This window comes from Mustela erminea, chromosome 1 (genome assembly GCF_009829155.1).
Source record: "Mustela erminea isolate mMusErm1 chromosome 1, mMusErm1.Pri, whole genome shotgun sequence".
NCBI lineage: Eukaryota > Metazoa > Chordata > Mammalia > Carnivora > Mustelidae > Mustela > Mustela erminea.
The window spans coordinates 36,748,726-36,774,528 of record NC_045614.1 but is presented as its reverse complement, the minus strand read 5'-3'; the positions used below and the strand labels follow the sequence as shown (position 1 = coordinate 36,774,528).

At 44.2% G+C, this 25,803-nt stretch overlaps 1 protein-coding gene across 7 annotated transcripts in view; it reads left to right on the top strand.

The window, feature by feature from the left end:
- TAFA4 (TAFA chemokine like family member 4) overlaps positions 1-25,803 on the top strand; it is a 215,471-nt gene that overhangs the window by 37,766 nt on the left and 151,902 nt on the right. Inside the window, exon 1 of one of the 7 annotated variants that reach the window (XM_032324725.1) lies at positions 13,386-13,479. The exons of the other annotated variants lie outside the window; for them this stretch is intronic. The gene's annotated coding sequence lies outside the window, so the exon portion shown is untranslated. Of the gene's footprint in view, positions 1-13,385; positions 13,480-25,803 lie in introns of those variants that run through there. 7 annotated transcript variants of the gene reach the window in all.

The following is a 25,803-nucleotide window of genomic DNA, read 5'->3' as shown; positions in this document are numbered from 1 at the left end:
AACCTCACACCTTTTCTTGAACGGCATTCTATAAGAAACAATTTCTCACAACTATAAGGTATTTACCCTATTTCTAAAAGTACACATTCATACTGGTGGGTTTTGAACTTGTCTGTCAAAAATAGTTAACTGCTTTTGCAGACAGAGAAATAGTCACTAAAATCTAAGACAATGAGCAGATAAAGTCAGCATGTCTTGATCAATACCATATTTATGGACTGGGGATTATAACTCCCTCTCCATTTCTTTCTTCTTCCTTACAGTTCTCAAACACCCATTTTCCATAAGATGGTGGGTGGTGCGATTCTTGATCCTGATATGATTTTCATATTTGGGGACTTTTCCATCTGATAAGGAGAGGTAGCTACAAAGACAAGAAGAGGAAGGATATTCCACGTAGGGGAGATAACCTATCGAAAGTTCAGACGTAGGAAAATTCATCTTCCATCATGTTTGACAGTTAAACTTTCTTATCAGCCAATTAGCATCCTAATTACTTTGTGTTGGTACATTTCCAACAACAGACTTAAATGTTGATACTTTAAAAATACATTAGTGCCTTGAAAACAGAAGAGGATTCTCAAGTTGGTTGGTTTTTAAGCAAGAACTAACCTGAGGATACAGTAAACATTCCAGGAAAAGAACGGACAGTTTTACTGTGTGTTCGGAGAAACCCATCATGTTCCCTCGTGATGGTTTGTGACTGCACTGTCTTTTGGGGAAGCATCCTCTCATCGTGCTTTGGTTGCCATTGGGTCAGATCTCAGAGCTTACACACGGGCTGTGGGCTTTATCTTTTTTTTTTTTAAAAATAAATAAATAAATAAATAAATAAATAAATAATTTATTTATTTGATAGAGATCACAAGCAGGCAGAGAGGCAGGCAGACAGAGAGAGCGGGAAGCAGGCTCCCTGCTGAGCAGAGAGCCTGATCGATGCAGGGCTCGATCCCAGGACCCTGAGATCATGACCTGAGACGAAGGCAGAGGCTTAACTCACTGAGCCACCCAGGTGCCCTGGGCTTTATCTTTTTAAAGATTTATTTATTAATTTTAGAGACAGAAAGCAGGGAGAAGGGTCAAGTGAAAAAGAGAGAGACTCCTCAAGCAGACTCCCCACTGAGTATGAAGCCTGACACATGGGGCTCAATCCCAGGACCCCCAGATCATGACCTGAGTCAAAATCAAGAGTCAGGCACTTAATTGATTGAACCACCCCGGCGCCCTGGTCTTGTGGGCTTTATGAAGTCAGAATTTGGAGCCAAGAGCTAATCACAGTGGTTATAGGAGAATGCCTCTGTGAGAAGGGATTAGAAGAGTATGTGACTTCACAGGGCAGCATCAGTGGCAAAGATGAAAGCTGCCCTTTGGAGCTGAGATCAGCAAACCTTTTCTCAAATGGCCATGTAGTAAATATTTTAGGCTTTGCGGTCCCATGGTCTTTGTTACAACTACTCAGCTCTGCCGTTGTCTTGGGAAAAGGGCCAGAAACAGTATGTAAATGAATGAGGGTGCCTGTGATCTGATACCTTCCCATTTATGGACTTGGAAATCTGAATTTTAGATCATCTTCACATGTCAAGCAATGTCCTTTTAGTCCCCTCTCTCCCCACTATTTAAAAATGTAAAAACCATGCCTAGTTTATAGGTTGTGTAAAAGCAGGGTGATTCGGTCCTTGGGTGTAGTTTGTCTACCTTGGACTGGAATAAAGGTCCATTTGACCCCCCTCCATAGCTGCCCTAGAATCTAGTGATTTCTAAATTCTGTCCATCACATACTGCCTTCCTGTTTTCTTCCCCAAGTTTTCCCATATTTTTCTTGAAATAGACTTATATTCAGTCTTGTCTTCAACAGTAGTATCTGTGACATGAGTTTGATGATCTGATTAATGCAAGAGAGGCTAAATGCATCACTTCTTAAAATAAACTTTGAAACTCCTAATTACTAAAACAGAAAAAAATTAACTTTGTACATGCAATCACACCTCCCATACTGACTCAGCGGCTTCTGTTAATTTTGAAAAACTGAGGTGTAACTTAAAATAAAGTACCCAAATCTTAACCAAGAGAGCCTTGTGAATATGCGTGTACACGTGGCTCACCCATGAAACCACTGCTCAGAATGCAGAACTTCCGGTACCTGATGTGTCCCTTGTGCCTGCCTCTTGTCACACTCGCCCCCTTCCCCCAGGTGATCACAAGTCTCCCTCTGCTAGTAGAGCTTTGGGTTTCCCTCTTCATATAAATAGAAGCACACAATGTGTATTCTTCCTCGAGTTTGTTAAGCAATATATCTGCTTTGCATGTAACCCTTCTTCATTGCTGTGTAGTATTTCATTGTACAAACAGGCCACTCTACTTACCCATTCTGATGTTAAACTTTTGTTTTTTTTCTAGGTTTTGCCTGTTCCGAACATTGACATAGGCAGTTTTGGTGAACATACACACTCCTTTCTGTTGCATACCTTTGTTTTTTTCAGCCTGAGTGTTTGAGCCAGGGTGGTTTCTTGCCAGAATTGTTAAATAGCTAAGATAAAACACAATTAACACTTAAATAGTGCTCGTCATGTGCCAAGCACTATTCCAAATCTTTTGAATAGATTCACCCATTTAATTGGGGTGAGTAGGACTATCGTCCTCATTCTTTTTTTTTTTTTTAAAGATTTTATTTATTTATTTGACAGAGATCACAAGCAGGCAGAGAGAGAGGAAGGGAAGCAGGCTCCCTGCCGAGCAGAGATCCCAACGCGGGGCTGGATCCCAGGACCCTGGGATCATGACCTGAGCCGAAGGCAGAGGCTTTAACCCACTGAGCCACCCAGGCGCCCCTATCGTCCTTATTCTACAGACAGGAAAACCAGAGAAGACGATGGTGAAGCCAGGGTCACGCAACAACTTAGACCTTGAGTTTCTCTCCATCTCTCTCGGTCTTTCCACTTTTCTCTGTCTCTGAGGATGTCTGTCCAACCTTGATCAGATTAGTAACATTGATTTGTCCAGACGGTTACCCTTCTGCAGGACCTCATGCCCAAGAGAGAGGCCGCAAGGAACAGCACTATAAATTGAATGCTGGGAGCTAATGATTTGCGCTGGAATTTGAACCCAGGGGGTCTGGCTTCAGAGTCTCCGCTCATAATTTATTCTGCTAAATAAAACACGCGTTGTCTTCCGCAGCCTTTCCCTTCCAGCACATCTTCCCCCTTCTTTCTGGGCTCTTTGCTCTGCCAGCGGGCCCTGCTGCCTCCACTCTTCCCTCTGGTCTGCCCCCTGGTGGCTAGCTTTATTTTGCAACCCCACCCTCCCAGCCACTTGGTGTAAATGGGGCAGAACTGGGTGGCCTTCAGGAAAATGGGGCTCGGGAGTCACTCGCCTGGATTTCAGTCTTGGCTGCAGCCCTGACTGTGCAACCCTGAGCAAATAATGTTAACCCTTTCAGGCGTCTTATCTGTATAAAATGAAAAGGCCAGGTGTGCTTTGGATGGGAAACACACGCACAGCACAGGGTTTGGCACACAGGAAGTTTTCACTAGGTACAAGCAGCCGCTGTATTTATTATTTATTTTGGTTGTTGTTTTTAAAAAGGAGTGTCTTTAGGACCATTTCAGTGAAAGACCGAGTAGCTCAAAATCTTCCCACGTTGGGGCGCCTGGGTGGCTCAGTGTGTTGGGGCGTCTGCCTTTGGCTCAGGTCATGATCCCAGGGTCCTGGGATCGAGCCCCGAATCGGGCTCTCTGCTCCGCAGGGAGCCTGCTTCCTCGTGCCTCTCTGCCTAGTTGTGATTTCTCTCTGTCAAATAAATAAAATATTAAAAAAAAAATCTTCCCACGTTAATTCCCCTAGGGCAGACTGTTCCTTAGTAACCCCAAACATTGATCTCTAACGAGATAACGTGGCTGGGGAACTATCTGGGGGTGGGATTCCTTCCCACAGTGCTTTTAAGCATGCCTTTCCCTGCATTAGGAACCTGGGTAAATGCCTTGAACCCCCAAAGTGATATCCTCAAGTAGTTTAACATGCACTCAGAGGAAACTATCAGAAAGCCCCGCATCTTTTCTTTCCATTTTGTTAATCTCCGGTGGTTTTCTGAAGCCCAGGGAGAGCGTTCGTAGGGCTTTCCAATTTTCCAGCTATAGTGGAAGAAAAACTAAGTTTCTTCTCTTGGGGTTTAAGGGAAGATCATGAGTGGGGGAACACTTGCGTGGGAGCCAATGCACCTTGGTCCTCCTGGTTTTCAGATATACCCATTATTATTATTTCAGCGTGGGGCTAGAACTCACAGCCCTAGATGGAGACCTGATCTGAGATCATGAGCCAGACGCTTAACTGACTGAGCCACCCAGGTGCCCCCGGCTACACGCATTATTAATTCTCTCTGAATGCAGTGGCACGTGCAGATGAGTAAGACTGATTAACGGCGTGCGGCTCGCCTGCTCATCTGGTCCCCGACCCTTGCAAAATGCAGCGGGATGCGGATGAGGAAAGCCAGGGGTGTTCACTGTATGGAAAAAAATAAAAGCCCAATACAGTGTCGCTCGTCCCGTTTTGCATTAATGCTACTGTTTTGCATTTAATTAGTGGCTGGTAGTTAAGTCAGGCATCTAACATTTTGGTTGTGTCCTTGAGCTACGGCAGTCTTTTAATCAAGCAGTCCCCCGTTCCCCCCTCCTTTTGATGCACTGTTTGCAGGCAAATAAAAAGGCCCAGTTTCAGGGGGACTGGTAAGAGTGGAAGGAAGATTTGGGTTTCCAGGTCTTTGCTGATGTTTCAGGATTAAAGGGGTGCTGGCAGGTGTAGGAAAGGAAATTGCTCATATACCCTTTAGGGATGGGCTTCCCTGTAATGTCTTGGGAAGTGGGGAACAGACAAGGGGAAAATAATAGAATGGAAATAATGGAATCAATGTGCGGGAAATATTCTGTGAGCCTAGACTCCAAGAATGAAGGAGAAGGATCAGTGATTCGCTGAAACATGTGGATGAAACATTGATCCAAGGGGGCTTAGGGGAGGGGGTTGCCTTGGAGGTGAGATGCAGAGAATTGAAATGATTTCACACCACTTGGGCTGTTGGTCTGGGCACTAGAGCCCTCTGCATAGATAAGAAATATATTACCACTAATAAGGGTCTCGCGCCCAAACAGCCCCACCGCTGACCCATGCATCTCCCTGTACACATACATTTCCAGGAGGCTTTGTGGCATTTTATTTTTGCTTAACCTTTTCTGACATGCTTATATAAATGAACCAATCTCCCCTCCCTGTCCCCTACCTGCTACCCCAAGATTACAAGTGAGCTTGTATTTTTGTGTATTCCTGTTAATTGGTTCTCTGGCTTATTGATAAGCCGTCCAGTGGCTGGTGGTACTCCGCACATACACTTCCAAAATATTAGTTGATTAGCTTTGGGGATCCTGTTATGCTGGAGAGATGCTCTGTATTAGGGGATCCTTTTCTGAGCGCCTAGCTTCCAGTTCCATTTGGGGTGTGTGTGTGTGTGTGTGTGTGTGTGTGTGTGTGTGTTTGTATGTGTGTACTGTGGGCTTTGGGCAGTTTAACCTCTCTCACACCTTCTGTTTCTCCATGTGTAAAACAGAGTCGATCATACCGACTAGTTGGGGGGGGGTCTATGATACAAGTGAGTGAGCCTGGGGACACAGTACCCAACACTTAATGCCTCTCTTAGTGTCTCTTTTCTCTTTACCCTCTCAATCCACATTAACAGGGAGTGCAGTTCTTTTAGAAAAGACCGTTGAACTCTCATTGGAAAGCTCCTTTTAATTGCTGATGTTTTGTCCTTGTCTTCTGAGATGATAGAGACACGGGGGAGAGGACGGAGAAATCGCCGAGTGCCGTCCTCCATAGGAAAAAAATGGATTCTGGAGGATTAATCTTTACAGTTCGTTTTATCGATTGGCTTGGCATAATTGCTCTCCTCTCGAACATCAGCAGTGTCTGCTTTCAGCAGCAGGCTGCTCAGAATGTGACCGCGCCTTAACATGTTTTGGGGCTACAGTTATTGTAATGTAAATTCCAGAGAAGGGAAAGATACAGAGTTTGACCCTCTTTTTGGGAAAGTGACATTAAAATGAGCAAATATTCCAGGCAAAATCTACCACCAGATCCTTTTTCCATGCTTGGTCATTAAATCAGAGATACGAGCTGCTATTTATCAAACAATTAAGTACGTAGCATTGTGTCACCCTTTTAATGATGTTTTGTTATAACACACCTCTAAAGTTGGGACAGTAGACTCTGACCCCCCCCCACCAAGGGGTTTGGTGCTGAAGAAGTGCTTGTTTATTTATTTATTTTTAAAAGATTTTATTTATTTATTTGACAGAGATGACAAGTAGGCAGAGAGGGGGTGGGGGAAGCAGGCTCCCTGCTGAGCAGAGAGCCCAAGCGGGGCTTGATCCCAGGACCCTGGGATTATGACCTGAGCCAAAGGCAGAGGCTTAACCCACTGAGCCACCCAGGCGCCCCTGAAGAAGTGTTTTAAAGAAAAATTGTATATAGTCAGAATTCTTCACTGAAAAATCCCGTATGTTTTGGGGTATAACCCTGTCAAAGAGTTCTTACCCCTGAAGTTTGAAAATTGCTGAGCTCTAGACCCTAAGAGGGAACCAAGAGAATGCAGAAGTCTGAGCATTCCAATGTGTTGAATAAATGAACGTTGAATGAATTCTGCTTATAACTACCGAACTTCTATAGGTGGATGATGGGCTGAGAATTCTTAAGTATTTCTCGGGCTTCAAGGGTCGGCTTGCTTCTCTTTTAATCTTAAGCCTCTTTAACCTAGATCTACCCTATGAGAGTTGTTGTTGTGACGTTTCAGCGGTGCCGTGGAGCGCAACCTGACCCTGGTTACGCGCTAACGTGAGTTTGTATATTAAATGAGCCTGTAATGACTGCGTTGTGCAATTAGTGCCTCATTTCTACGGGGAAGAACTGGATGTGCTGACTTGCCAAGGTCACTGTCAGATTCTGGGGTGGCCCCGTGTGATCCCCGCCTCCAAGTGTTCACACCTTTTGGGGCAGGACCTGGTGTGCTTCTAACCCATGGAATAGTGAAAGTGCGGGGATGTCATAGCTGTGATTGTTGCATTAGGGAAACTGTCAGTGGGCATGTTGGGAAAGCCCATGTGGCAAGGAAAGGCAGGTGTCCTCGAGGAGCAGAGCGCCAGCAGAAAGCCTTGGAGCTCTTGGGCCAGCAAATGTGAGGATGAAGGACAGAGTGTTGGCATCCACTCTTTGAGTGGGAAGATGAGTCTTCTTCAGTCCAGCCTCCAGGTGAGACCCTGGCTGGGCTTCATGAGAAGCCCTGACCGCAGCTTCATGAGACTGTAGGCATAACACTCAACGACGCCGTGCCCAGATCCCTGGTCTGCAGAAACTGTGACGTCCTAAATGTGTGCGGCGTGAAGTCCTCAAATATGTAGTTAATTGTTATGCAGCTGTAGATACACAGTCACACAAATAGTGAGTGTCAGGATTTGAACCCAGTCCCATCTGATGGCAGACGGGAGAGTCTGAGCTGATCTGGAAGGACCTGGAGGGCCATCTCATCCTGTGGCCTTTTGGTGGATGCCTGGAGCTTTCACTGTCTCCCCGCAGTGGTGGGCTAGGTCCTTCGGGACTCCCAGTGGATGGGTTTGAGGGGGTGGGATTCAGTGTCTTTTGAGGCATCTGCATTCCATGTGGACAGATTCCTATTTCCTTGATGGACCGATTCACCTACTTACTAAGTAGAAGTATTTCTTGAAGGTCTCCTCAGTGCCCTGCTCTGTGCTGGTTGATGGGTTCTGGTCTTGCCTCATAGACTGACCTTGTCCAGATGCCTGGGTGGCTCAGTCGGCTAAGCGTCTGTCTTTGGCTCAGGTCCCAGATCCCGGGGTCCTGGGATCAAGCTCTGTGTCTGGCTCCATGATCAGCCCGGAGTCTGCTTGTCCCTCTCCCTCTGCCCTGCTCATGTTCTCTCTCTCTCTCTGTCTCTCTTTCTTTCAAATAAATAAGACCTTAAAAAAAACAAACAAACAAACCTGACATTGTTATAATTATTAAACCCTTATTTCTGCACAGTCATGATTTTTAAACATTTTACTATGATTTCTCTAGTTCTGCTCAGTGGTCTCTAAAGAGTATTTCTAAACCCTTTTCCATAAGACAACACTTCAGATATTAAACACTGTTGCCATTTTGTCCCCCGGAGTCTTCTTTTCAGGCTTGCTATCCGCCCAGCTTTTTCCACCATGTGGCATGTAGCTTTGTCTGCAGCCGCACAGCCCAACCCGGTAGCCATGAGCCATAAGCAGCTACATAAATTTAAATTGATTAGAATTAAATACAACTAAAAATTCTGCTCCTCAGTCATACTAGCCACATCTCCAAAGCTCAGTCGTCATAGGTGGGGGTGACGATTGCGTTGGAGATGTGGAACATGTTCATCATGGCGGAAGTGCCATGGGCCAGGGCTGTATCTGAAACTGAACTGAATAACACAAAGTCTTTCATTCTGGTCTAATTCACAGTATAACTGACTTATCCCTTATCTAGTTTCAAGTAACAAACCCTTACTAATAAAACATAAGATCAAGATAACCTTTTTAGCAGCCATATTGTATGCCTCATTTAAAATTCAAAGTCCTTTGAGACATTTCTGAGCAATTTTTCTCCATGTGCTGTGTGAGAGCAGCGTTTCTTCTATCCTCTACTGTCAAGTTATGTTCTTGGACCCACTCTTCATAATTTGCATTTACCTCCCGAGAATTTAATTGCATTAACTTTCAATGGATTGGTCCACCTTACTGGTTTTTTTTTTTCCATTTTGCTTTTGACAGACCAAAATTGTTGTGTTTTTTCCTAGGTTCAGTTCACCCCCCAAGTTTGAGGGGAATGCAGGCAATGTTGGTACCCAAATTATTGATAGGAAAATGAACAAACATGCCTCTGGGTAGAGCCCAGTGGCAGACCACTGGAGAATATATTCTAAATCAGCATAGATGTAATGAATCAGCAGAGAGGAAAACTTCTGATGGGTTACTCAGCCCACTTATTTTCATTATGCCTGGTCTCTGTTTCTTTATATTTTTGCATTGGAGTTTTATGAAAAACTCAGAATATCTTGGTGAACTCTGAATTTTATGACCGTAACAGTCATAACGGATTCCAAGGAATCATTGCTGCTCCCTGCCACCCATGTTAGTAATGACCTTTTTTTTAATAGATTTTATGTATTTATTTGAGAGCGAGAGAGACAGTGAGAGAGAGCATGAGGTTCCAGAAGGTCAGAGGGAAAAGCAGACTCCCCATGGAGATGGGAGCCCCATGTGGGACTCGATCCTGGGACTCCAGGATCACGACCTGAGCCGAAGGCAGTTGCTTAGCCAACTGAGCCACCCAGGCGCCTGGCAATGGCGTTCTAAGTATTTCTTACGAGGTTGGCCCATGATTACTGATCTGTGATTGGCAAAACCGCTCTTTTCATTCCTTTCCATTTGCTGGTATAGCGACTATTCTCCCAGATTTTTCAGAGTTTGCCAGTCGTTTTTTGCTACCTGACACCTACGTCATTGGTACTGCGGGGTTGAATTCCTCAGGGTCGGGACCCTCGGGCTCATTTAGAGAGGGCAGGCACTCTGACGATCACAACCCCTATTGTGGACCTCAGTCCCCTCTAACCCGTGTCCCCTTGACCCTTTTGGCAAGCGTCTCGTCCTTCTCGACGGAACACAGACGCGGACTGGAGTTGAGTAATTCCTCCTGCGGTCATCCGTTAGCATCACATCACCCTCACCAAGCAGGAGACCTATGTCTTGTTGTTCTCCTTGCTCTGAGCGTAACAGAAATAGCCCTTTTGTAGTTCTGTGCGTTTTCTGCTGGGCTCAGCTCATTCTGGCCTTTAGCCCTCTTGACACCCATATCGGAAGCTGGAAGATTTTTCATTTGAAGATGGAAGCATTCTCCAAAGCAGATGACTTTGCAGGAGCCAGCTAAATAGAAAGTGGGTATCTTGAGAATGGCAGGTGGTGCGTATCTTTGCCTCCACCTTCTGTCTGGACAATGAGCATTAATTTCTTTGACTACTCTGGTTATTACTGGAGGATCAATTTTTCTAAACCTTCTCTCCCTTGCCTTTTTTCCTCTCTCTTGGCCAAAATCACTTTATGGGGACCCTTTCATGATGGATGGGACAGGCTGTGGACATTGGTTTTCAGATGGCAGGGAGTTCTGTGTAAGATGCAGGGACTTCTCTCCAAGAAGTCTTACAACCTTCACAACGCTGTCCCCATGAAAGTCAGCTGGGCATTTAACACGGATTTAACAAAGCCGTTAGAGCTTGTGTTAAGAGAAGGGCTCTGGAGTCAGACCTTGCTGGTTCAAATCCTGGCTTCCCAATTTACCAGCTTTATGACCTTGGCCAAATTATGAACCTTGCTGCGTTTGCATTTTCTCTAAGAAGGTCTGTGTCTCAGAAGGCTGTGGCCAGACACGGATGAGTTAATGCCTGTAACAAGTTTTCTGCATCATATTTGGCCGCTAGTTAGTGCTAAGTAAAAGCTTTCTAATAGCAGTGATTATTATTTGCGTACGGAGATTCTCAAGGCTAAGAGGCCCCAAATAATTGGAATTAGAGGGCAGTCAGCTGGCAAGATTTTCAATTCTAATGTCCAAGGAGGGATATATGAAATCGATACCTGATTTTCTGTTGTGCCAATCAATGTATCATCTCCCAGGACATGAGAAAGGAGCGGGGAAGCAGAGCTAGCTTTGCCATTTGGAGGAAGGACGCTTCCTCCTTTGACGAGCCCTGAGTCTGCATCTTGTTCCTTATCTCACCTGCTTGTGTGCACAGAACGTTAGTTATTCACCTGGACCAACTCCCACCGGCTCCTTATCTTCTCTTCCTCAGATGGGAAATGACTTTCTGGTTTACTTTTGTTTCCTCCTTTCCAAAATGCCTTGGACTCCAGGCAGCTGGGGATTTTTACTTCGGGTTCAAACCTGGTTAACACTGTGAACGTCCAAGTTCAGTGATCTGTAGATGAAAATGTGGAGGGGGGAAAAAAAAAGAAAAGGAAAAGAAATACTTTGGTTTAGATGGAAATTGGCCTGCAGAGAGGACTCTGTATGGTACAGAATTCAACACTATCTGAAAATGAGTTTCCACCGTATGCTCACTCCCTGACCAGTGAGAATTCTTGCTTATAATAGATGCTCCCTTCCACCCACCGTATGGAAGACTCTTCCCTCACTAGGGCTCTGGCTCGCTTCTTTGCACCTCAGGGCCTTTGGATGTGCTGTTCTCTCTGGTTAAAAGCATTTCCTCCATGGGTCCCACAGCTGGCTCCTTGTCATCTTTGAGGTTCCAGCACAAAACAATAATGTCCCACTGCCCTTGCTGAATTCCCTCTGCCTTCTCTCCCTTCCTCATTCCTTTCTGTTGTCTGTTGTCATCTCTTTTTATCAATGTCGAATACTCATTTTTCAGATGGCTGAAACCAGAATACAAGGCAGAGACCTCGCCTGTCCCCCTCATTGCTTGTGCCCGTACCCGGAGGCAGTACCTATTGCATAGCTGGGGCTCAGATCTATTTGGCAAGTGAAGGGATTTTAAAATTCAGTGCAGGAAAGTGGCTGTAGAAGAGAAAAGGCTGCATTCCTCCTTTGCACTGGGTTGCAGGTACCTCTGCTCTCTCATAACCCTCGGCAGCTGCAAAGGACCATTCCTTGCAAGTTCAGAGGTCAATCTCCAGGGAGCTGAGGGCTAGAGCACGAGGTACCAGCACCTATAAGCAGCTTGAGCTGCTCCTGTTCCATCCCTAGTGTCTGCCAAGTCTTTCTGCCTTCCTCACAGGGTCTTCTGTGGCGTCGCAGAGGCAGCCCATGCAAACCTGGGATGTGATGTCCGTGATGGAAATCTAGTGCATAAATGCTTCTCCCTGCTGTCCTTCGGTGGCCGATTCTGGGAACCATTCTCATTGCTTCTTGAGAGGCCTTAAGGAATCTGGCTGCCACTGTTTGAGGCAGCGACCTCATTTATGCACCTGTATGTCCTTGTCTCGGGCTCTGGTTGGGGGCGAACCCATCCCGAGACCCCATTCATATGGACACTTTCACTTCATTGTTGCCTGTCCTTTGTCAGAGCCTGCACAGACGCTTGCAATATCCATCGGGAAAGCTTTCATGCACCTCTTTGTTAATGCTCGCCTGCGTGTGTATTTTATCTCTTTCAGGATGTTGGGGGTCTCTTTGCCCTTGGACTTCTGACACCTGTTACCCTAAAGATCTTTGACACTTCATCTCCCTTTTTCTTACAGCTGTTCGCTGAGCAATCTGCTGGCCTCCAGCTCTGCCGGTTTCTTCCTTGAAGATGCAATCATGGAATCCGGCCCGCTCTAGCTTTCCCAGGCCCTGCGTATTTATAGCTCTGGCTTTTAGATTGCGGGCTAACTTTCAAATGTGCTTGCTTTGAAATAGACTTTCTGAAGGACCTCTGTGGGGATAATGAGGCCATTTCTACACTTGCAAGTTGGAATACATTACAAATAGTGGTTGCAAGGAGTACTTGAAACGATGGTGCTTTCTATACAGGGCAAATTGTGTTTTTTCTTTCTTTTTTTTTTAACCTTGCGAAAATCATTCTGCAAGTCTTTCCTGGTGGTTCTGTGACTGGTTTATGCCTTACACAGATGTCAGTACATCTTCTTCGAGTTTGCTCTCCAACTTTTTGTGTCAGTACTGGCAGAATTGGGTGCAAGGTCCGGCTTACGTAGGGCAGGAGGGGGAAAGAGGGAGAAGGTAGCTGTGATAGGGTCATCCGTTTTGCTAGCTCCTGGGATCTAGATCTTTTTACCCCTTCTGTGCCATAGGTCCTTTTGGACATTTCTTGAGGCCAGTGGATTTCGTCTCAGAATACGTTTTAAAGCACATAAAACAAAATCCATGGGACTTCAAAGGAAGCCAGCTGTACTGTCCTGTAGTGATTGCAGCATGAAGGCAGTTTGTGATAGAGAACACGCACTTTGGTATTAATGTATTAAACAGCATGTTCTTTGGGCAGATCCATGAGCTATATAATTATGGAGAGGCCATGGATACAGATTTTGAGGTCTACACCACAAACTGTAATGTGACTTGAGAATAGCTGTACTTTCTATGTATGACCTTGTTCTAGGAATTGCTACATAACTCCTGCCATTTATTGCTGACTTTTCTTTTCTTTCTTTTTTTTTTTTTTTAAGATTTTATTTGTTTATTTGACAGAGATCACAAGTAGACAGTGAGGCAGGCAGAGAGAGAGAGAAGGGGAAGCAGGTTCCTTGTTGAGCAGAGAGCCCGATGTGGGGCTCGATCCCAGGACCCTGAGATCATGACCTGAGCTCATGACCTGAGCTGAAGGCAGACGCTTAACCCACGGAGCCACCCAGACGCCCCCTGTTGCTGACTTTTATCTTTGAGGGATGTGATGGGTTTCAAATAGAGGTGAGTGAAAAAAGAAAGATGTCTTTTTTTTCTTCATCCCAGTTCTGAATTCTACCCAACGACCTCATGTTCCGAAGCCGCATTCGCAGGATCGGCCGTTGCTCTAAGTCCTGGGCAAAAGCTCCTGTTTGCTCCAGGGTCTGCCTCACGGGAGATATCGGCAAATGTCGGTCAAAGGAAAGATTTGTCAGCGCGGTACCCACCGTTATTGTAGGTCAGACCCGTGTTAATCCGAGACTGAGGACCCTGGGATGTTACCGCTCAGGATTCCTGTGTCTGCCTTTTTTTTTTTTTTCCTCCTTTTTCTTGGTTCCTTTCATCTCTTACAGAAATGGCCATTGATTGGGAGAACCAGTGATGTCTGAAATTACTTATTAGATTGAAAATACTTTAGGGGCGCCTGGGTGGCTCCGTGGGTTAAGCCTCTGCCTTCAGCCCAGGTCATGATCCCAGGGTCCTGGGATCGAGCCCCGCATTGGGCTCTCTGCTCAGTGCAGAGCCTGCTTCTCTCTCTCTCTCTCTCTCTCTTCCTGCCTCTCTGCCTACTTGTGTTCTCTGTCAAATAAATAAATAAAATCTTAAAAAAAAAAAAAAAGAAAATACTTTGGAACGTGATTTTACTAATTTGGTTTGTCAGGTTTTTCCAGGCAGGATCCTTTTGCTGATTATGCTTTGCATAACGCTGTGGTGTGAACAAGGCTGAGTTTGGTTTTGACGTCGAGTGTTTTCCGGTCCAATAAGGTTTCAGACCCAGAGACAAACATGTATATGACCACAAGGTGAAAATGTTAGAAGAGAAAGCCCGAAGACAGTATTATAACTCGTGTGTGCATCCAGAAAGTGAATGGTACTGGTATGGGCTGAAAAAAGTGGTAGGGAGTGGGGAAAGGGGGAGCGCTCATTTCTAGATCCTGGGAAGACCGTGTTTCCCAGCCGAAGGGAGGGTAGACTCTGGAACCCAAGCCCCTATCCCAGCTCTGCCACTTGGTAGCTGATCTTAGGCACGTCAAATTACGTTCCTGCATCCAAATTCCTCCTCTGTAAAGGGGGATAATGATAAGCACCTACCTCAAAGCATCTGGAGACGATCAGTTGCGCTCAATGCAAAGAAAACTCTCAGGGCAGAGAGGGACATTTATAGGGGTTCTGGAGGACATTACAACAACCCTATTGGAATGGGTGTCATTGACGCAGACTTTTTCCATACCATGCCTCATTTAACGCCACCGTAGCCCAGGTCAACGATTTAAAAATCCATTTTCAAGATGAAGAACTTGAGGTTCTGAGAGGTCCATTGATTTGCTTGCTGAACGGATAGGGCACAATGGAAACAAGAACCCACGTTTTGGATTGGCAAGACCTGCCCAGGTTCCAGGGTCTTCCACTGTGTTTAGTGTATGGGCTGAAATAAGCTTCTGCAATTTCTTTTCTTTTCTTTTTCTTTTTTGGAGTGAGCAATGAACTTTTGTTTGAGCCGGGAGTTGTTGGGTCTTTTTGTTAAAGCAGCTGGCATTCTCCTGAACACCTGAGTTGGATATCATGTTTCCTGTATTCCCATTGTAGGAAGACTTTCTTAGTGTTTTTTTTTTTTTTTAGATTTTATTTATTTATTTGACAGAGAGAATGAGAGGGAGAGACAGCACGAGAAGGGGAGGGTTAGAGGGAGAAGCAGACTCCCTGCTGAGCAGAGAGCCCGATGCGGGACTTGATCCCGGGACTCCAGGATCACCACCTGAACCGAAGGCAGTCGTTTAACCAACTGAGCCACCCAGGTGCCCCTCTTAGCTTATTTCTTGATTTTGGTGGATCATCCCCTCCATTTGCTTTCTTAGAAGGTATGCTTGAGCAGTAAATACTTTGGGAGCTGAATTCCTTTGCATTTGGCCTGTTTTTATCTTTCTGGAACTTTTAAGTGTCTTCTGTTTGTCTCCAGTGTTCTGGTGCGTGTCTATTTTCAACTATTATGCTGAGGACTCAAACATTTCCATCTGGAAACGTATGTCCTTCTTTTCCAGGAATAAAATTTTTTTCTTTGATGATTCTCTCCCTTGCATCTTCTCTGTCTCTCTTCTTAGCAGAACTCTTAATATCCGGGTCCTGGAATTCCTTCCCTGACGCTCAAAGTTTCTTTTGTTTCTGTCTTAGCTCCCATCTGTTTGCCTTTTTGCTTTATTTTTTGGCAAATTTCCTCAACGTCCCTCTACTGATTTTCTTGTTTGTCTCCTGGATATTTCCTTTCTCTCTCTCTCTCTCTCTCTCTCTCTCCTTTTTAAAAAATGTATTTATTTGACAGAGAGAGAGACTGACAAAGCACAAGCAGGGGGAGCAGCAGAGGGAGAGGGAGAAGCAGGCTCTTCACTGAGCAGGGAGCCCAATGTGGGGACTCAATCCCAGGACCCTGAGGTCATGACCTGAGCTGAAGGCAGATGCTTAACTGACAGAGTCACCCATGCACCCTCTCTCTCTGTTTAAAAAAAAAAAAAATTATTTATTTAAGTAATTTCTACACCCAAATTGGGACTTGAACCCACAACCATGAGAACAAGAGTCCTGTGCTCTTCCAACTGAGCCAGGCAGGTGTCCCCTCTTTTCTTCTTTAAATAACACCCTGGATTTTTTTCTTGGTTGCAGACCCTCTTATCCATTTGAGGATATTTTATTTTATCTTATTTTTTTTAAAGATTTATTTATTTGAGAGAGAGTGAGAGCGAGCGAAAGAGAGAGCATGAGCAGGAGAGACAGAAAGAGAAGGAGAGAGAATCCCAGGCAAACTTCACACCAAGAGCAGAGCCTGATTTGGGGCTCAATCTCAGGGCTCTGAGATCATGACCTGAGCCGAAACTAAGAGCCAGACACCCAACTGACTGCCCGCCCCCACCCCCCAGGCACCCTCCTGTGAGGATATGATGAAGGATATTCTTGTCGGGTTTTTTTCTTCCTGTGTGGGTTATTTCTTCTGAGTTGCCGTTTCCTGTTTCTGCAGTTCATTTTAGAGTTTTCAAACGGAGGGGACCCTTCATGGAGCCAGTGCTGTCCCGTGGAACTTTCCGCAGGGGCCGAGAGGTTCTGTAGCTGCGCCCTTTAATATGCCACTCACCCTGTGGAGCTGCAGAGCCCTGGAAATGTGCCTCGTGCCCCTGGTGAACTCAGTTGAAAGTTTTAGAGGGGTGGGGGATGGGGCGGCTGGTGAGGAGGGCACGTGTGGTGAGGAGCACCGGGTGTTACACGCAAGAAGTGAACGCTGAACGCTATGTCAAAAACTAATCTATGCTGGCTAGTTGAACATAATGATAAAAATAAAAAATTTTAAAAATAAAGCTATAATAATTAAAAAAAAAGTTTTTTTCATGGATGTTAATTCACAGTTGGACAGGGCAGACAGAATTGTTCTTCTGTGGGTAGGCTTGGGTATGAACACTGTGAGCTTTGTGACCTTGGGAAGGTAATTTCTGGGGGTCTCCATTTACCCATCTAGGAAATGGGGGTAAACTAAACACTCACTCTAGCTAGGCCAAAGATGAAAATTATTATTTAAAAAATAACTTTTAGACGTTCTTACGGAATGCGAGGGGAGGGTTGAAGGCAGGCCAAGGAAAGGTTAATCATAGAACAACATTCTGGGACCTGCATCGTGTCCTTCTGTCTCATTTCTGCTCTTTGGACAACTGTGACAGTCTTGTCTCTGTGCAGATCGGCTTTTTTTGTGCCCCTATGTGTTCTGGTGAGAGCTGTCCACTCCATAGGTCCCAGATTTCTGTGTCTCTGCTCTAAGAGCTTATTCCGGAATGACTAGGAGACTAGCTGTCTCTCAGGCTCAATTCTCAGTTCCAGGAAGAGGAGACTTCACTTGGCATGGCTTGAATTTTAGTTCCAGGTGGCTGAACCACGTAGCAAAGCATAGTTGGTTTTGGTTGGGAGCTGGGATGTTCTCTCCAGAGCTTTGGTTGGGAGCTGGGATGTTCTCAGGGAAAGCCATAGCTCTGAGTTGGGTCCACACCTAAAAAAGTGTCTGTAGTTAAAAATGTTGCCACAAGATGAATACGGTGATTGAAAACCTGAATTTAAGCAGAGGGGATTGGACATCCTACTTATGGTGAGTTTTTCAGATTCATTTACTGATACAACAAATATGTGTTGAATGCTTGATGCATGTCAGGTCCAGTACCAAGGCCTGGAGATGAAATGCAATGCTAAGATAAGACTCTTATTCTTGCCTTCATGGAGCTTCAGGTCTTATAGGAGAGACCCACATGAGTATGGCAATGCAATTCTGATTAATCAAAAGGAAAAGGCTTAAATTTAGAGATTTTACTTAGTAATTAGGGAAGTGCCTCCCCCAGGAGGTGGTGGGTGTCCTGAGAGATGAAGATTGAGCAGGAATTAACTAGGTGGAGAAGGACGGAACAATGTGTTTGGCTCTGAACCAAAGAATTAACCTGGGCAAAGGCCCTGAGGCAGGAAGGCTATGAAAGACTGGATTGTTTTGGAATTTACTTGTTTCTGCTCTCTCTGGCCCCCACTGTTTACAAAGGTGCTTTAGAATTGATTACAATTGATGGGTTTTCAAGTGATCAGTTATTTTAATTAAAGTTTAAAGGTCCTATCATTCACAAAGATGAATCTACATTTTGTGTATTTTTATGTTATGCAGCAGATTATGATAATCTTAATTTTTACATGCATTGCTTCCTTCTGGGGATGGATAGTGCATTTTTTACCTTGAGGGCATAAATCTATGACTAGGAAGAAAGGTTATTCTTCCGAGCTTCCTGTGTTTCTCTGCTTTAGAAGTCTCCTAGTGTGTGGTGCATCTCTTGTGTGTTGGAATTATGGGATCATGACCCCATGATTTCCTTTTATTTCCTTATATGGGCATAATTGCTGTCAGAATGTTTCCCTCATGCCCAAATGAAGATGATTAGTGAATTCTTGTGTGAAAATGTGGACTAGGCTTAGAAATTTCTGAAAACTCAGTGTCTGGTTGTAATGCCTTATAAATGTAAGTTGGATTTTTTGTTTTGTTTTGTGTTTTTTGGTCTTGAGTAAGAGGAATGGCCTCCCAGGCCTTTAACTGATGTCAATGATATCAAATTATAGGAGGAGTTTAACACAACTTGTTGTGAACACCAAAAGATCTTTCCAAATATTAATTACCCTTGGAAATGACAGAAGTTTAGATGGGGGGGTTACACAAAATTTTTGAAAGTGAAAAACAAAATCCACAGACAATAAGACACTCTGGATCTTTTTTTCTTCTTTTAGATTCTATCTAAACTTTTTTTCTTCATTTGGAAAGACCTTATTAATGAGGTGGTTCTTTCTTTTGTACTAAGTCTTTCAGATGCGATGTGGTTTTTACACTTAGAGCTCATCTCAACTCTGATGGCAAGCTTTCATTGGAAATATTTGATAGGTATTTCATAATGTTTACACATGCAAAAGCAGATATGTGGCTGGAATTTATGGGATGTCGTCCTTCAATGATGGCCAGTTGTTAGGAAGACTCTGTCCTTCTAAGAAGTCCCTCCTCAGACTGCGGGATGTTCTGAGCGGGATATTCTGTGTTGCACAAACCCCAGTCTTCAGTCTTAACTGAGCATGTACTATTTCTAGCCCCCACCCCATTTTTTTCCCCTTCTGTTTTAAACTCCCCTTTCCTCCCAGAGGATGGAATCTCTCAGCCCAGTTCGGAATCCTGAGTCCACTTCTTACTTGTTTTGTGTAAGTAAGCAGGAGGGCTTATTTTCTCCTCTGTTAAATAGAGGTTGACCAAAGGGGCACCTGGGTGGCTCAGTTGGTTAAGCCTCTGCCTTTGGCTCAGGTCATGATCCCAGGGTTCTGGGATGGAGCCCTGCGACAGGCTTCCTGCTCGGTGGGGAGCTTGCTTCTCTCTCTCCCTCTGCTTGCTGCTCCCTCTCCCTTTCTAACAAATAAATAAATAAAATCTTCAAAAAAATAAAGAGTGGGGTTATGGACATTGGGGAGGGTATGTGCTATGGTAAGTGCTGTGAAGTGTGTAAACCTGGTGATTCACAGACCTGTACCCCGGAGGATAAAAATATATTATATGTTTATAAAAAATAAAAAAAATATAAAAAAAATAAAGGGTAACAAAAGAATTAAAAAGAATTGCCTTCTCAGATTATTTCGAGGATTAGATGAGCAGAGAAATGAACTGCCGGGTCCAGTGTTGGGCCCTGAGTACCTATCGTTAACATGTTACCACACTATCAGATTCTTTGATTCTATTCTCTTGACTTAAGATCTAAAACAATCAGGTAATGTAAGGGCCTATTTAGCCAGAGTGATTCCATCCCATTAAACAGTGATTTTGTTGTTTATGCAGTAAAATTTAAACTGACCCTCCCCCTCCTCCCCCACCCAGGGGAACTTACTTAAAAGCAAGTCCTGGAAACCAATAGAATATGGTCGACCAGACCCTGATAACAGAGCCCGAATGCAGGAATGCGTCGAATGAGTCGGGTGAGGTGGAGACATCCAATCAGTAAAGTGCGCATACTGTCTCCCTAGCTAGCAAGGAGTGTGGGCCCTGCCTTTTGGGCTCCAATTCTGACCAAGGTGATAGGCTAGTTCAAATAGCTACTATGGGGTGAATTGTAATTCAATTGGCCACCCATGTGGAACCTAGCATGACTGTGCAGCTTTCTCTGTGTGTTGCAATCTCATTGGCCACCTGTGTGTGGCCAGGCCCAACCACATGGCCTTTGCTCCATAAACGTTAGTCTGTGAGGCTGGGAGGGGTCGCGCTCTCTGTAGAGGCGGCCCCCACTGGTCGGTTTGAGTCTCGATGCTTGGTGCGAAATAAAGCTTTGCTTTATTTGCTCAGTCTCACTCCTTTGATCATGGACCTATCATTGGGGGACCTTTATGGCTTTCCACTGTTTTCTAGGGCCCCTGAATGTTTTTCTGGACTCGAGGATCGCACATATCAGGGTCTTACTTTCGGAGGCTATGACTAGTTTGAGTCACCGTGAACCAAGACTGAGCTCTGTTCAAGCTGTAAGATGTGTATCCTTGGAGTCCCTTCCCAACACATCCCTTTGCTCATCTTCCCCCTGGCCCCCTCGCTGCTTGCTTCCCTATGTTGTATGCAATGGACTTCGTTCCTCCCAGAAAGTAAACACTACTGGTCCTTTGGCCCTTCCCCCCCATCCTGTTACCTACCAGGAAACCCATTCATGAATCCTAATGTGATTCATTGCCTGTTAATTCCTGTGCTGTGTAGTGTAGGTCACATTTTTCAGTTTATTATGTAGAAGTAATGCTTCTACCCTTAGGCGGCCGCGTCAAGCTGGGAATTTTGAGTTTTGGGATGGTGAGTAGAATGGGTAGACAAAAGGGAAGTGGATGAGAGAGAGGACAAGTTGAACTTTGGATCTGTTAGAGGATATTAAATAATGTCGTCTTGTTTATATACTCATGTATTTGTCCCCATCAAAGCAGACTAGAGAAAGCCTTTAACAATATTCAGTGGAATGAAAGATAGAGGGAACACAGAAAAACTAAGGGTAAATTTAGTATATAAAGTACATGGTGAGAAGTTCTATTCACTTATGGGTGGTAGACGATAAATGTGGCTCTGAGCTTCCTAGTAGCTAAAGTGAAGGGTGAAATACAATTGACTCTAGGATGTGCAACATCTGAAGCATAAAAACTAGCATTCTTGGTGCCAAGACCTGAGGCTTGGACATTGTAGTTGGTTTATTAGCTTTGTCTTCGCACGGGGTGTTGGAGATAACTCAGTAATGTATGTAAGAGAAGACCTCATCAGTGTTCTACTCTGGAAGTTAGCAGACCAAATTCATTCTCTCTCTCTCTTAATTGCAGTGTACTCGCCACACAACGTTACATTAGTTTCAAGTCCAAATTCATTCTTACGCAGTTCTAGGTTGAGACCTCAATGTGCACCAAACAAGCAGTTGATAAAATGTTTTGCAAGTTTTACTACTCTTGAGGGGGTAGATAAGGCAGTTAGTAATTTTATTGCACTCACTGGTAAGATAGATGCCAGCCCTAGAGAGGATTAATGAAGGGAAAAGAGTTTTACCACGTGCTCGCTTAGGCACTCACTCGTTCATTCATCAGCACTTACTGGGAACTTGTTATACGCAAGCATTGTTTTAGGCTTTGGAACATGAATTCTTCTCTGGCTCTTTTGTTGCCATCCTGCCTCAAGCCATCACCATGTCTCAGTTGGACTGGTGCAGTAGTCTCTCAGCATTAGCCCATCAGAGGGCATTCTCCATCCAGCAGCTGGAGGGTGCTTTCTTTCTTTCTTTCTTTCTTTTTTTTTAAGATTTTATTTATTTATTTGACAGAGAGCGAGAGAGTTCACAAGTAGGCAGAGAGGCAGGTGGCAGGGGGTGGGGTGGGAAGCAGGCTCCCTGCAGAACAGAGAGCTGATGTGGGGCTCCATTTCAGGACCTTGAGATCATGACCTAAGCAGAAGGCAGATGCCCAACCCATTGAACAACCAGGCGCCCTGCTTTTTTTTTTAAGATGTTATTTATTTATTTGACAGAGAGAGAGGGAGCGTGCACAAGCAGGGGGAGCAGGAGGCAGAGGGAGAGGAGAAGCAGGCTTCCTGTTGAGCAAGGAACCCAATGTGGGGCTGGATCCCAAGACCCTGGGATCATGACCTGAGCCAAAGACAGACACTTGACTGACTCCACCCAGGCACCCTGGAGGGCCCTTTTGAAAACCTAGCCCATCTTCAATTTCTGTCCTTTTAAAACTCTCACCGCACATGTGGAATCGAATTCCAGCTCCGTCCTGTGATTTGCAAGCTCCCTTGTTCTCTGCCCTGGGACCTCTCTGACGTCATCTCAAGTTCCTCAGTCCTCTAGCTGCCAGCCCCCGTCTGCTCTGAATGTCTTTCTGCTCCCGACTAGACCAGGCTTCGTTTGGCTTCAGACAGGCTCTCCCTGAGCACCCAGTCCTGGTAGCTTCTCATCCAGCAAGACTAGCCAGTCTCTGTTTCCCTTTTCATTTTCCTTTTCTTGGTTACACTTCTCTTAACCCACAGTTCTCTTACTCACGCTCATTTACCTGTCTGTCTCCCCTTGCTGGAACACAAGCCCCAGGCCACCCAGGACTTCATCTGTCCTCTGTGCTCAGCTCCCAGCATAGGGCCTGGAGCAGGAGAGTTGAAGTAGATAAAAAAAAAAAAAATACTTTACTTGTTTGAAGGAATCCTGCAGAGGTGACCCAGGAACATGGAGACAACAGAGAAGATTGTCTCCAGCTCTTCTGTAGGACTTCCGCATATGGTCAGTCTCCCTTACCTGCCTCCTCTTTTCCCCCTTTCCCTGAGTTCTGTGGTTTCCTTCAGTGGCCCTTCCCCTCCTCCACCATCTCAAATCAGAGCAAAGCAAGACAAGCCCACACGTGCATGCAGAACTTCCCTCATTAGCAACAAAAAAACAAAACCGGAAATTTAAAAATCCCCAAACACCTCTTTACTCCTTTCTCCAAATATTCCTTTATTCCTTCTTCGGACTGCATTGTTGCCTCTTCTGGAAAGTTTTCCTGGATTACAGAAGCCCTCCCTGATCTTACTTTTCTTAATATTGTTTTAATTTTTATTATTCTGAAAGACAACACCAACTATCAGTGACCTACTGTCTTGGTTGCCCTCAGTGTGTTTGCCCTTTCCAGGTGCACGATCACTTATGGGTGGACAGGAAACCAGTCTTATTCTTTATTTCCTCCCAGCATGTCCTAGTGTAAAGCCTAGGAGGCATTTAGTATATTCAGGCTGGGTATTTTGAGCATCTTTAAATAGCCTGGGGACTTTTGATAGATTTTTTTTTTTAAAGATTTTATTTATATATTTGAGAGAGATCACAAGCAGGCAGAGAGGCAGGCAGAGAGAGAGGAAGAAGCAGGCTCCCCGCTGAGCAGAGAGTCCGATGCGGGGCTCGATCCCAGGACTCCGAGTTCATGACCTGAGCCGAAGGCAGCGGCTTAACCCGCTGAGCCACCCAGGCGCCCCAGGACTTTTGATAGATTTTAACATTGACTTGGGATGTAGAAGTAACAGGGAGAAGCAACAAATACTAAATCCCAATATGGTCTTGTGTTTTTTACTCTATGTAGTATTTCATATAAAGAATTCCCATTTCATTTAGAAGCTGTTGGTCTGTTTTAACCATTTTTGTGATGCCATTTAGTGTGATATGGTTATATAAATTATTCAATATCTTATGTTTATTTAAGGATAGCTTATATTCTGTTTATAAATATGGCTTTATTAAAAAATTAAAACATTCTCTAACAAAAATGTAGATCAGTTCACGTTAGCACGGTCAACAGACTTCCTTTTGTGGCCACTGGAGGGCACTGTTGCCAAACAAAAGATGATTTTCAGGTTGAAATTTAATAAAGGTTTAGATTAAGCTCTTAAGAAGCATTTATCCCACTAATAGATTAAAATGGCCAATATTGTCTGCAGTGGGTGTTGCCTTGCCATGCAATTTTGTCACAGCTGAATTTGCTGTGTATATATGTCCATGAGCTGTATGTTATCGAAAAAACTGTGTTTTTCCTAAAATGCTCTTGTGGGTCATTATTACAGCTGGACGGCACCTTGGCGGTCTTCTAGTTGAACTCTACTAGTTCACAGGTGAGGGATTTAGGGTCCTAGAAATGAAGTGACCATTCATTTGGGAGTGACACAAAAAACTTCCATTTTATTCATTTATTTAATCAAGTATATGTAACACCCACGATGTGGGCATTATGTGAGAGTTTAGGATAGAGGAGATATAAGATATCATCCTTCCCGTCAAGAGGTTGAGATTTTGGATGTAAGTGAAGAGACGCCGACTGACACCCCCCCCAGCCCCGCCCCCGACCTCAACCCCGTGCCCCAGCTAAGGCCATAACGATTAGAGTAGAAGTCCTGTTACTGATATTTATGTACAACTTATTTTATGAATCTTCTTTATGTAGCAGTTCGATCACATTACATAAAAACTTTTTACATAAAAATTCCAAGTGCCTGGCGACTTGTGGGCAGCCTTCAAAATATTCTTTTGTTGGTCATTTATTATGTTAAAATCCTTGGACGCTCTGTTTTGATTATTTGAAAAATGAGAAATGAGAGGAAAATTTCCAATTAAACACTGGGCTAATTAAAAGGAATAAACCTTCTCTGCAGGAAGGCTAATTGGGCCTTGAGAGATTTATGGCTAAATTGCCATTACCGTTCACATTTGTTGAGCCCCAGACCTGGGCGATTTCACGTGGACAACAAGCTGTGGAGTCCTGCTGGGCGTCCCTGAATTCGGTGAGTCCATGTTATTTCACGGAACTTGCCAGTCTGTTTTCTCTGTTTTATGTACCCAGGCTCTCGATGAGCCATTATCACTTAGCGATGATTGCTTTTGTACTTTTCATGGTCACTGGAAGGCTGGCGTTTTTCTTCATTAACAAAATGCACCGTTTGCCCATAATTCCACTAGAAAGGATTGTGCCACAGCGCTTAAATAAAGCGGCTCTGTGGTTTTAAGGAATTTCTCAGTTCTTAAAAATGACAGTGTGTGCACCTTATAAAAACACAGCATGTCTATTTAATTTATTTAAATCATCTCCAACTGGAAGAGCCTTTTTAAAGAACTCCCTACCACCTAATGCAGATGAGATGGTACCGGTAACACTTGAAATTAAAATGCCATTTATAAAATTCTTTAATATTTAATAGACACAGTTATTGTCTTTAATGGCTCATTTACGACGTGCTTTAATATGTTGTAAAATGGCTCGGTGGTAAATTCTTCATAGACGTTTTTAAGCAAGCAATAAAAAAGCAATTTATGACATGCATATACCACATTTCGGCAGAAAAAAGGGCCCACTTTAACATATGATGGTGAACATACTCTAAATTTGAAGTAATTCCATGCGTCATGTGATAATTATGAATGATAACCCAATGGAGACCTCAGCCATGCATCTGTGTTTGAAATATATTCACATAAGCGTCAATAACCTATTAAATACATTTACCTTCATCAGCCCACTCTTCAATGGAAGAAGCTCATTAATACTGGTTTCAGAATAAATTTGTCAAGAGAGGGATTACATGTGGTTTTACATATTTTCACGGAAAAGCTGTTTGAAAATTTCCAGAAGACAATTCAATGTTTTTATTTTTTTTTATTTTTTTTATTTAAGCACCTGGAAATGGAAACATCTTTTCTCATTTCTGCCTGGAGAAATGATGAATTATTTTATGCAGGCAACTTCTGTTTCCAAATTTCCGTTGTTTATCAGACAAGACATCACTGTGGGGGGATCATC